Source organism: Gossypium hirsutum, chromosome A01, assembly GCF_007990345.1.
Source record: "Gossypium hirsutum isolate 1008001.06 chromosome A01, Gossypium_hirsutum_v2.1, whole genome shotgun sequence".
NCBI classification, from domain to species: Eukaryota; Viridiplantae; Streptophyta; class Magnoliopsida; order Malvales; family Malvaceae; genus Gossypium; species Gossypium hirsutum.
This window is the reverse complement of record NC_053424.1, coordinates 32,606,211-32,620,236: the sequence shown is the minus strand read 5'-3', so window position 1 is coordinate 32,620,236 and position 14,026 is coordinate 32,606,211. Positions and strand designations below refer to the sequence as shown.

Genomic DNA, 14,026 nt, shown 5'->3' with positions numbered 1-14,026 from the left:
TTTTTTTTCACTATCCATTCAATCATTTTTCATCTTCCTGATATCTTTATTAATCTTGATTGTGATCATAATAATCTTTATTTAACACGCCATCTTCTTGTTCAGTTTTTGGTTTCAAGATTCTAAGTTATCCATTGCGCCGAACAACTTGAATCTCAATTCTTTTTGTATCCCTTATATCATTTGGTACTAGATTTGGGCCTTTTTTTTTGGTTGTTTCTCTTTGTGCTACAAACATTTTCACTACTGCTATTTTGAAAAGTCTCAAAACACAAATTTATCCATTTTTTAAAAATTTTCATTTTTTAAATGGGTAAACAAACTCGTTTTGAGTTAGAATTTTATATACAGATTCGTGGCAATACCACACAGTGGAAAAAATATTTCCACAGGAAAGAAATTAGAAAAAAAAAGTGGAAAAAATCTAAGAATAATTTGTGGGTTGAATTTTGTGCTAAAAATTTTCAATTCTATTTTTCATCATATAATGAGGCTTTTGATTTAATTTTGTGATTTTATTATATCGGGAACACCTTGAATAAAAAATTCAAGTTGTTTTTCCATTATTATGGTTTCTGCTGGATAGTTTAATTTTTATTGACACTAGCCTTAGGTTTTTCATTATTTTAGCTTATTTTTATTCTATAATGCATTCTAATACATTTTTGTTTCTTGTGCTAGTAGGATGAAATGGGTTGATTCTCCTTCCTCCGCATAACTCAATTTTTTGTTGGAGTCGAGCTTTTTGTTGGCTTCTTAAAGCCCGAAGTTAGTCTTGTTAGAGAGTGATCCCCATGCTTTCTGCAATATTACTATGTTTTGATTACTCTTTAAATTTTACAAAAGAGAGATTTTTAAATTATTTTCTTTGCCTTTAAGAGTTGATCTTATTACGAGTGCATAACGGTGATGCTTGATTTTACTAGATCAATTTTCTTGTTTGAGTGTTTGTGCTTTCATATTCTCTTAATGGGTTCATTGACGAAGTGTAAATGTGAAATGAATTCCAAACCCGAATGAACATGTTTCCAATGTCGAAAAATCTTCTATTTTTCATGGGTTTGCCGGGAAATACATTGGGATAATGGCTATTGAGAGAGACACAAACTTGAACGACTTTTGGAGGAGCAAAGATAACGTCAAAGTAAGTGCATGTGGTGTGATGCAAAGGATCATAAGGACTCTGAATGTCCAACATATCCATTTAAGAAAACATCCTGGGATTTCTCACCCTTCCTCTCTTAAATTGATTTCATCCTAGTATCCCTACAATCCTTGCAAACTGAGTAACGTAAATATGACATAGAGCCTATTGATGAGTCTTCTTTTACATTTGGCCCCTTGCCTAAAACAACTTGAACCTTGATCCTTTTCATTGCCCATATACCATTTGGTATCATTAAGTTTGACTTAAAATTATTGGATATATATAGAATTACTAAGTGTCTATCTATAGACTTAACAAATGTCTTACAAGTATCCTATTAAAAAAATGTATTGGATATCTATGGACTTACTAAGTGTCTATTTATAGGCTTACCAAGTGTCTTACAAGTGTCCTATTTAAAAATAAAATAAAGTGTTCAATATGTATAACAAGTATATCAAAGTTCATTAACTTCTTATTCCTGAAAATCTTTTACACACTAGATTTTTAATTATGAATAATGAAATCTAAAATTTTCATATTTAATTGTTGCTATAAATTAGACCATAACCATGTTCCTATCTCCAAATACTTGGTAAAGACATGGGTATTATTTCAAATGTATTATTATTTTCCTTACTTAAATGTATATTCATTTTGCTTATGTTCATTGTCAAGTATCAAATGGGGTTGGTAATTAAATATGCATTATTGCTTTTCTTACTCAAATGTATATTCATTTGCTTCTGTTCATCATAGAGTACCAAATGGGGTTGACAATTAAATATTAGGACATTGGAAATCAAATACTAGAATTTGTTTTCCTAATATGCGATATAAAGCTAAGTAAAATAGGTAATTATGGATGCATAAGTAATTAAAATAGAAGGAAATGTAACAAGAGATTTTATGAAGGGTATCTTGTAGAAACTAGAATATTTGGCTGAACTTTCAATTTATGATGAAACAATACAAATGGAGACGACTGAATGGGTAGAAAGGGAGAAAACAACAAGCAATTAATTAGCCTATTGGCTACTGAGAAGATTCTATGCTACACCTACAAATGAGATATGTTTACACTTGCAGGTGAGAGAGACATTTATCTATTGGATCAAGTGCCTTGAGTATTGTATATTAATTTGTAAAATTGTAATTTTTTTGAACATATTGAATACTAAAATGAATCATGGATTACATAAATATACATTGTATAATTGTCCTCGTATGACTTTTGCACACAAATCAAAATGGAAGCAAATGTTGCTCATTGGTTGTCTAACATTTAAACTAATACTAAGCGATATTATGTAGTTAGATCATAATACAAAAAGACAACTTGTATTAGTAGATGAATCTAAACATGTCCTTAGTCTAATCAGAAATGAGCAAACCTATTAAAAGATGTTGTCATCTAGTCCAATTATGGAGATGTTTTGTCTTAGGTATTGGAGCGGATGACTCCAAAAAGATAATGACATAAATGTGACTTACTAGACTGACAGTACATCGAACAAGACCCAATAAGAATAGATCTTAAATTTGTTATAAATTTATTCACTTGTGACATTCATAGTGTGGCATACCTAAATCTTGAGTGGATGACGGACTATGTATGCGTGACTTGTACACTTTGATGTAAGTAAAATCCTGTGTTCGAATAGATAAGAAACCGAAAGCTGGTGTGTCAGGTGCACGACTTTTGCATTATGTACCATCATTCACAGTAGTGGAATTCATAGCCTGAGACATTGGTAAATGATATCCTCTCATTGGCATTACATGGTTGATAAAAAGTAAATATGACCATGGGTCGTTTGTCTTTTTGATGAAGGACTTGATTACTATTTGATAGTAATTGACTTTTTGTGAAGGAATATGTAATGGTTACCATGAGATAAAATAGGATCATATTGGAAGAGTGGATATTATCCAAAAGAGATTAAGGATATCCTACGAGGGTAACATACTTATGATAAGGTCATTAGACGAGCACTAATCGAATTGCTTTTGTAATGATATGCCGTTAGGGAGAGCTTAGTCATGATACTATAGTGGAATGACTTCATGACTAAATGAGTTAGTAATTAATAGGAGAAAAGCTATAACTTAATTATAAATTATTTGAGCCTCAATTGCATATGTCCAATCAGTCCCTTCGCTAGCTCGTTGAAATCAGAAATGAATTGCGTGTTTGAATAAAAATGAACAGAATGAATAGAAGAGGAGAAGTGAGAAACATTCAAGAATGATTATGGTTTTCTCCGGTATGAAAATGAAAATAGAGAAAATGGAATTATTTGGAAATAAATGTAGTTTTCTCAAAATGGAAATGAAAATGAGAAATGAATTTCTTTAGAAATGAACAAGGAATTCTAAAAAATGATCGGGAGATTGAGTTTATATTCTTTAGCTATTTTAAAATCGAAAAATGAAAATAAACCATATGATCATAGTGAAAAAGTTGAATGGTGAAATATTAAATATATTTTATTGGAAACTTTATCAAGGGTAAAATCGTCATAATTTTACAAGGTGTTAAATTGGGACGAGAAAATTATTTAATTGAATATAAATATTGAAGTCTATTTTAAGAAATAGAAAAATAGAATCGGGTTAGATCAGATTACAAAGTATTGGGTCGAAAAGTTTGAGAACTACTCGTAATTGGACTCAATGTGAGAGAGGCCCAAAATCCCCTCTTAGAATATGAAGGGGCGGCAACCCTAATAGGAATACTAGGAGTGTGCTGCCCACCCTAATCCTTCTCTAAGTAGGGAGTATTTTTTTATTTGAAATAAACTTCTCTAATTCAACAAGGGCTCTACATTCTCTCCCTTTATATAGATGGCACCCATAAGGCTATTTACACAATTTAAACATATCATTATCCTGCCAAAAATAAAGAGACTTTAATTCTTTAAGAATAAAATATAGTTTCCAGAAACGATTCTTTTGGTTTCTATTTGAGAAGAGAATTTTCGTTTTCACCCCTGATAAACCGTAATTTATACATATTTTTATCCTATGCTTAGCACATTTATGGATGATTTCTCCTTAGATTTGGTGAATTCGATGCTCTTAATCCTTTAATTTCATGTTTTATACTTAGGTGAGCATAGGAGAGTAAAAAGAGTGAGACACGAGCCAAAAAAGGAGAAAATGGGCTAACATGGGAAATCAACACGGCCTAGACGTCTTCACATGGGTAGGCCACACGGCCGTGTCCATTTGCCAGAATCGAAGCACGACTCACACGAGTAGACCACACGCTCGTCCCTATTTAACAGCCTTGACCACGGTCTGAAGCAATCGCACACGGGCGTGTCCCTATCGAGCCCAAGTATAGTCCCATTCGGAAAAGGGCACTTTTGAGGGCTTTTAGGCATTCTAAAGCCTATTTAAACACCTGAGGAGGCACTTAGAAGGGGAGAACAGGGAGTAGGTGGCAAGGAATTACTCAAGGAAAGTTGATTGATCCATCTCAAAAGCCGGATTCATCGTCAAGACTGAAGATCTCCTTTCAATTTCCTTCTGGAGTTTTGGGTTTTCTTTATGTTTTGTTATCTTTATTCTTTTGAGATGTTTTCTTTCATAATTATGAACTAAACCCCCTAAAATACCTAAGGGGAATGAAACCTAAGATGGATCTTGTTATTATCATCTGAATTGTATGATAAATATTTGACTTGTTCTTAATTATGTGTTCTTAATTCTTGTTTTAATATTGCAGGATATTGATTCAAGTTAATGCGCTTATTCAGAGGAGCAAAAGTCCCTATCTAAGAGTAAATTTGTCGTAATTAAGCAGATTTGATTGCACGCCTAGAGATAGGGTGACAAGATTTTGCTGGATTAGGGTGAAACCTAATAAAAGAGTCCATAGATCGAGTTAATGCAACACTAGGGTGTTAATTAGAAAGAGATTTCAATTAATCAACCTAGGGTTAGACGTTATTAGTCTCGAGAGAGATAATAATATAACTTAGGGATTTCTATGGATCAAGTCAAATGAATAAATCGTTTGATTCAGAGTTAAATAACAACTAAAGTCTAGGTGGATTTTTCCTTGGGTATTGTCTTAATCAATCGAGTTTTCCCAAAAACTTTTCCCCAATTTTCTCTCTGTGCACCCTTAGTTTAGATAATTAGTTTAGATAAACAAATCCCTTAATTTTTAGGCTAGATAATAAAAATAAAGTAATTACTAGTTCTATTGGTTCCTTTGGGTTCAACAATCCGGTCTTGTTAAAGCTATACTACTGTTCGATAGGTACACTTTCCTTCATCGTGATAATAGTTAGTTTCAAGAATGATTAATTATAAATTTTTAAAAACCTGTCATGAATATCACGTATCAAGTTTTTGGCACCGTTGTCGGGGAGCTAAGATATTAGGAACACTCGATTTTTATTACTTTAGCCATTTTACCTTATTTACAATTTAAAATTTTATTTTATTTTCTAATTTTCTCTTTTATTCGCTTCTGACAGTTTTTTTAATAGTGTATGACTAGAAGAAACCCGTCGGGACCCTTACTTTTTGATAGTGAGATTGATCGCACAGCTCGTAGAAACCGAAGAGAAACAAGGCGAAGCTTAAGATACACAGAGGGAGAGCAAGAGGATGATATTCAAACCACAACCGAGGAGATGGCTAAAAATTAGGAAAATTCGCCACCTCCTGCGATTGTCGCTAATCCAGTAAATCAGAATCATGCTCTACGCACTGTGTATGATTATGCTAAACCGAATTTAATAGGAACTGAGTCAAGTATTGTGACTGGCCTAATTTGACCCTAGTCAGAAAGTGGTTTCGGGACCACAAAACCGAGTCATAAAAATAATTAGATGTTATATTCTGTGCTTATTATATGTGAAAGTGCATGTGTGAAAATTTCATGGTTTGATTTTGTCATTTGAATGTGAAATTATGAAAAAGGACTTATGTGATAAACTTGAAGAATGTGTTAGGAAGAAATGAGGTGACCGAATAATGCATGGCTTATTAAAAAGGAGGACTTGCATGTCAAATTGTCCAATTTAAAATTAGTGGCCAGCCATGATGATGATGATTTGTAATATATGCATTTTATATGTATAAGAAATATAATTATTAAATGTTTTATAATATGAAATAAAAAAATTAGTAAAATAAAAAAGGGTGAAAAGAACAAAGTTTGTTCATCTTTGTTCTTCCTTAGCCGAAAAACCAAGTAAAAGAGAAAAGGGAAAGTTTCTAAGAAGTTTGGCCATGCTTGTAACTAGACTGAGGTATGTTTGATATTATTCTTTGAAATTCATGTATATTTTAAGTTGTTAGTTTGAATTCTGCCTAGCCCATGGTTCAAATTTTGCTATTTGATGGAGATAATATTCGGCCATGGATGTTGTATTTCTTGGTTGGTGTTTTGATGTTTTTGTGATGAGGCATAAAGATGGTTGATTTTGAATGTTTAATCAAAAGGATTGGATGTGAGTGTGTATGAAATAGCAAATGATGATTCTTGGTAACTTCATGAAGTGTTTGGCCATTGTGTTAAAATGTTATACTTGTGTTTAAATTTTGAAATTAGAACTATGTGTGCCTCAATTGCTTGGATTGGGCATTCGGCTATAGTATGTAATGCAAAGAAAGTTTAATTTTGGATGTTTTAAATGATTTAGATAGTTATAAATTAAGTTTGAGAATTTGTATTTATGTATAAATGGTTTAAAAGGAGCATTCGGCCATGATGAAATATTATGATGAAGTGATGTTAAATTTGTTCTTACTATTTCCGGATAAGTTACTTAGTTAAGCTTGTTAAATTTGTTCTTAATATTTCCGGATAAGTTACTTAGTTAAGCTTGTTAAATTTGTTCTTACTATTTCCGGATAAGTTACTTAGTTAAGCTTGTTAAATTTGTTCTTACTATTTCCGGATAAGTTACTTAGTTAAGCTTGTTAAATTTGTTCTTAATATTTCTGGATAAGTTACTTAGTTAAAGAAAATAATGTATATATGAAAAAATGATAAGCCTTATGAGTTTTGTGTTTGTGTATGTGAACTAAGTATACAATGAATATTCGGCTATAAGCTAGCTTGATGGGACCTTAATAAATTAAATTTTGTTTGAATTAGCTCAAAAGCATAGAGAACCAAGGTTGGACAGGGGAAAAGAGAAAGTAGTTGAATAGCCGAACCAAGACTGTTCGAAAATATATTCGAGGTAAGTTTTAAGTAGTTAAATATAAATAATATTTGATAATGACATGATAGATTATGAGAATTAAGTATTACTTGTCATATATGTATATGGCCAAATGGCAATTGTAATGGAAGTAAAATATGATATGCTTTTATGATCAAATTATAATGTTAGATGAATATGATTGAGATGTTATGTGTAAACTATCAAATGATAAATGTGAGTGATGAAATGAAATAAAAGTGAATAAAATGTAGGATGATATATTCGAATGATGTTTGTACCTAATTTGGTATGATTGTGTTATATGAAACTTGTTGAATTGAATATTGTACAGTACTATTCGGGCCTTTGAGCCTAGCAGGCTTGTAACACCCCAAACCCGGCCTAGACGTTATGGCCGAATCCGACGTGCCACATTGAAGTTAAGAATCCATGTTTCGTTTTAGTGTTTTATAAACCGACTTATGTTAAGCTAACAAAGTGAATGGAAGCTGGACACCAGGTAGGAATCCGTAACAGAGGAGGTGAGCCATGAAGGCTGCTTAAGTACCAAGCTCTTTGATTGGATCCAATCCTAGACATGCCCACAACCATTGCCACACTTGGTTAGAACGAGTTGAATTTCTTTGAGTAAATATCTTTGATAAATCGAATAATTGAGACGTTGTGTTATTTTGAAAACAAGTATCATTTTGAAAACGCGTCCCTAGTCTAGCCCATTTGAATTATTATCAACCAGTTTAAAGTTATTAAAAAATAAAATAAAATAAAATAATCCCAAAAAAGAAAAGAAAATAAAGTTAAAATGGCCTTATTACAACCCAAAAATAAATAGTAAATAAGATAACTAAAGAAAACCAATCACTTATTTCAAAAGCCCAAAAGCGATCACCGTGGCTACTCTGATTCCCCTCCGGCTCCAAGCCCCCACATCAAGGCTCACCTGCAAGGTTAAGGAAGGGGTGAGTTTGGAAACTCAGTGTGCAACAAGCCCCTTTCAGAGCCCAAAACAATATCAGCCTGCTGGGCCTAAGCCCAAATTCAAGCTCAGCATATACTGGGCCGAAGCCTTTACATTATTCATATCACTGGGCCGAAGCCTTTTCATTATTCATATCACTGGGCCGAAGCCTTTACTGTAACAATATGGCCCATAAGCCCATTTCAATAATACATGCAACATCAATGAACATATGCAAGCCCATTTGGGGAGACTACTCAACCCACCAACCGCTACTCTCCACCCGTACCAACCAAGCTCTCCATGTGGGGAATAACTCAACCTACCCAACCAAACTCTCCACTGGCAGCATAGCTGCTTTAACATATAACTGGAGGGCTAGCCTCTTTTAATAACTAGGGCAAAGCCCTTTTTGATAAACTGGGGCAAAAGCCCTTTTCGGTAAACTGGGGCAAAACCCTTTTGCACTTCCTCCATCCATATAAACCCAACCCATGCATAAATGAATACATCATGTGCATATCATACATATCATGTGCATATCGTATCAAATCATATATATCAAACTCTCATGCATCAAACTCATAATTAAACCCTAGGGGTAAAATGGTCATTTTTACCTAGGGGCAAGACAGTCATTTTCACATTATAAGGGTAATTTCAAAATTTTACCAAATATTAGGGTTGTCCATGTTCATTATCAGTTACTAACAATTTCATGTGTTTTCACAGCGATTCTAGCCCATTCTTAGCGAAACTGAGTTATTGGGCCAAAAACCCCTAATGGGCCATACATAGTCGAATTAGTCATCTAGGCCCATTTAGCCCATCTTCCATAACGGTCTTAGCCGTATTAATGCATAATCTGGCAGGATTCCATTTTCTACCAATTTTACCCAAATGGGCCCAGAAGCCCATTGGGCCCGATTTCAGCCCCTCGAGGCCCAACTTACCATCGTGCACCAAATCGTGCCCTTACCTGTTCCAATGATCCCGATCATCGAACTTAGAAAATCTAACTAACCTATGAGCTTTCGCGTGCTCATGAGTCCTCGAAATGCCAGAATTTCGGCATTTCAGCTTTTCGGTAAATATCAAATTAAGCTACGAAAGAGGGTTCGTTACACACCTGATTTGCGATATTCCTTGATGAGATCTCCTACGCGATTTCTCCTATAATTAACCGCTTATAGATTAGATCATGTTAGTAATTAAACCAAATCGAAGACTACCTATTAACACTTACATATTCGGCCACCATCCATAATGGCCCTAGAATTCATACCTTTGCCGAAATTGATGACTAGATCTAGATTTAGTCACTCCGATGATCCAAGCTTATTCAAATCGACACCCCACGCCTTGCTACTCCTCTAACGTATCTACTCCACCATAAAACCCAAACAAAAACAAATGAAGAAGCCGAATAAGGCTTATATCTCCAATCGGCCACCTCCCTAAACTATAGGGGTTTCGGCTTTTGTCAACAGTTACTATTGAAATCGATTTAGAATGCGAATACTTACCACAGTCTCTCTTCTTGAATCCGTTTAAATCCTAGAAGATAAAGGGATTGGCCACCAAAAAGTGAAGGAAAACAGAGAGTTGCTGGTCAACAAGAAATTGGCACCACAGGTTTCAGCTTTTGTGACTTTTCAGCAAAAGTAAAGATAGAAGTAGTAGATGAACGAGAGGGAATAGTGAACAGGTTTCGAAAAAGAAAAGGAAGGAAAAGTGGATGGAAGGGTGGTGGTTCGGCTAGAGAAGAAGAAAGAAAAAAGAAGAAAAGAATAAAAATATGGTTTACAGAAGAAAACGGCACAGCTAAATTCCTAAATGCCGAAAATACTACCCTAACACCCCTCTGCCGAAATCCCTTCCCTAATCCCCTCTAATCGGCTAACTCTATCTCCCTCTCAAATCCCTAAAATCTCTTCCCTTATCCCTCCTTAATCCATGCGTTTGACTGATTCAAACTCTCTCCCACAGGGTTCCATTCGGCTACAACTCCTGCATGCTCAAAGCATAAAAATTAACATCACCTTTGCCATCACAGGGAATCGAACCCAGGTCTTCCCCCAACCACTTACACGCCACCTTGCCACTTCACCACAGGCTCTTTTTGTGATACATCTTACCCACAATTTTTAATAAGACCACCTATCCAAATCCCCTAACTTCTTAAGTCCAAAATTCAAAAATTCTACCGAGTTTCGGCCAACACATGGGCCTTCCATAAGCCCATTTATACCCTCCAATTATGAATTTCACAACCAAATATCTAATTTTAAAAACTTTACCAAAATATCAAGAATCACGACAAAACCCAAAAATCAGGATATTACAAGGCTATAATGCCGGTGATATACTATTCGGGCCTTTAAGCCTAGCAGGCTATAATACCGGTGATATACTATTCGGGCCTTCGAGCCTAGCAGGCTATAATGCCAGTGAAATGATATCGGCCTTCGAGCCTAGCAGGCGAAATGCTGATGAATGAATTCGGGTTTAAAACCTAGCAGGCTGAATGCCGGTGATTTGATAAAAGTCTAAAACTAGGATACCTCGTGTTAGAACGAAAAATGAATACGTTCAATACGATAAATTGGCCAGGTACGTATTATGTACTTATATGTGAGTATGATTTGAATTGAATCATAAGTGTATAATGTGATACATATGTGAATAAATGTTATATCTATATTTATAATCATGATATATTCGGTCAAGGTGTGAAAGTATGTGAAAATATTCGATTTATTTATGCCACATGAATTCAGATTAAGTGAAATTAGAATGCTAATTGTGCATTATGTGCTTGTGTATATTCGGCCAAATGGTAATATATCTAGAAAATGACCTCTTGAGAAATTGAATAATTGATGTATAATTGAGTTTATTAGTTGCATTGCTTAAAACTTACTAAGCTTATGAAAGCTTACTCCGTTTGTTACGTTTCTCTGTTTTATAGATTGTTGACTCCAATCACCTGCTCGGAGATGGATCGTCAGCAACTCGTCACAATCTATCTTTTTTTGGTATTACTATATTTTGGAGCTAGTATGACATGTATAGAATAGACTTAAGTGAATTATATTTTGAGATGTTGTTGTATATAAGCCATGTGAATATGGAAACTTTTGAATGTTGGTATAAGTCTGAATTTCGATCTTTGATTGTGTTTGACTATGCATATAATTGCTAATGAAATTATGTATATGTGAATGTACAAATGTAGTGTTTTGGTTTGGTAACACTTCAAAACCCTCTCCGGCAACGGTTACAGGTTATAGGGGTGTTACAAGTATACTTAGGCCAGCTATTGCTGCAAATAATTTTGAACTGAAACCTAACACGATTCAAATGATACAACAATTTTTTTAGGTTGATGGTTTGCAGGATGAGGATCTAAACAATCGCTTGGTGAATTTTCTGGAGTTTTGCGACACATTTAAAATCAATGGCATTTCTGACGACGCCATACACCTTCAGTTATTTCCATTTTATTAAGGAATAAGGCTAAACAGTGGTTGAACTCGTTACAACGAGGTTCAATCACTACTTGGGAACAAATGACCAAAAAGTTTTTACTAAAATATTTTCCGCCGACTAAAACGGCTAAATTAAGGAATGATATCTCTTCTTTTGTGTAGATGGATCTAGAAACACTCTACGATGCATGGGAGAGATACAAGGATCTATTAAGAAAGTGCCCTCACCATGGGTTACCACTCTGGTTACAGGTTCAAACTTTTCACAATGGCCTGAATCCTTCAACTAGACAGATGGTTGACGCAGTTGCTGGTGGGACTATCAATAATAAGACACCTGAGGATGCTTATGACTTTATAGAAGAGATGTCACTAAATAATTATCAGTGGCAAGTCATGAGGACAAAGCCAACGAAAGTAGCCGGTGTTTTCAACCTCAATGCGGTTACTATGTTATCTAACCAGGTAGAACTCTTAAATAAAAAGATTGACAGATTGTGTGGTTTTACTCAGGTACATCCAGTAATGCAATGCAATACAAATGGAGGTGGAACGCGCAATTCATAATACCTACCTTATGGCCTCAACATGGAACACGAGCAACTAAATTTTATGGGTAATAATCTTCGACCTCAAAATAATCCTTATAATAACACTTACAATGTAAGTTGGAGGAACCACCCAAATTTCTCATGGGGAGACCAAGGAAATCAAAGACCACAACACCATCCAGGCTTCCAACAACAACCTTACCAGTAAGAAAAAAAGCCGAACCTTGAAGAGATGATGTCAAAATTTATTTCAGTCGCGAAAACTCGTTTTCAGAACACTGAAACTACACTTAAAAATCAGCAAGCGTCGATCCAAGGACTCGAGAATCAAATTGGGCAGCTGGCTAAGATAATTTAAGAAAGACCACTAGGAAGTTTACCTAGTAACACCAAACCCAATCCAAAAGAGCATGTGAAAGTAGTTACACTAAGGAGTGGGAAAGTGTTAGCTGAATCCGAAAAGAAGCCACCACAAGAAGCTAAAAAAGACAAAAGAGAGGAAGAAAAACCTGAAAACAATGACAATCCAATGCCAAAGGAATATAAACCACCAATCCCATATCCAGCAAAATTGAAGAAAGACTGCATGGATGCACAATTCGGTAAATTTCTTGAACTTTTTAAACAACTGCATATTAACTTACCTTTTGTTGAAGCTATATCGTAGATGCCTACATATGCAAATTTTTTAAAGGAGCTTCTAACAAACAAAAGGAAGTTTGAAGACTTATCTACAGTGGAACTTAATGAGGAGTGTTCGACCATACTCCAAAATAAACTACCAACTAAACTGAAAGACCTAGGAAGTTTTACTGTTCCCTGCTTAATTGGTAGTTTGAATGTTGATAAGGCATTAGCTGATTTAGGCACTAGCATTAATTTAATGCCATATAAAATGTTTAAACAACTTGGTCTTGGGGAACCTAAACCCACTAGGATGAGTATTCAATTAGCTGATAGATCTGTTAAATACCCTATGGGAATTATAGAGGATATACTTGTAAAAGTAGATAAATTTATATTCCCTGTTGATTTTGTTGTGCTTGACATGGATGAGGTAGTTGAAGTGCCTTTAATCTTAGGTCGTCCATCTTTAGCCATTGCCAGGGCTGTTATTGATGCGGGTGATGGTAAATTGGTACTCAGAGTAGGTGACAAAGAGATTATCTTTAAAATTTATGATGCCATTAGATTTTCTAGGGAACAAGATGACTCATGTTATTTTATTGACTCTATTGATCATGCTATTCAAAATTCTTTTTAGGAAATCATATATAAGGACACGTTGGAACTGTGTCTTGCCCAAAGAGAGGAGGGGTGATAATTCTGAGATAGGAATTGAATTGAATCCCAATGAACCCTTCCCAAGACCAGCAGAATATGAGGTTATTATGGTAAACAATGAACTTAAGCAAAAACCCTCTATTGAAGAACCTCCCAAACTGGAACTTAAACAATTGCCGAATCACTTGAAATATGCATTCCTTAGAAATAACTCTACATTACCGGTAATTATTGCATCTAATTTGCAACCCAACGAGAAAGATGAGTTACTCCAAGTCTTAAGAGAGGATAAAAGGGTCATAACTTGGAAAAATTCTGACATTAAAGGGATCAGTCCTTCTTTTGGCACCTACAAAATTTTAATGGAAGATGAATATAAGCCATGCGTGCAAGCCCAA

General features: G+C 34.7%; 1 non-coding gene across 1 annotated transcript; it reads right to left on the bottom strand.

Annotated features, from left to right (window-relative positions):
* Positions 1–11,922: 11,922 nt before the first annotated feature.
* On the bottom strand, positions 11,923–12,029 carry LOC121207670 (small nucleolar RNA R71). Its single transcript, XR_005902797.1, has one exon. It is a non-coding gene; the product is annotated as a small nucleolar RNA R71 (small nucleolar RNA).
* Between the last annotated feature and the right edge of the window lie 1,997 nt (positions 12,030–14,026).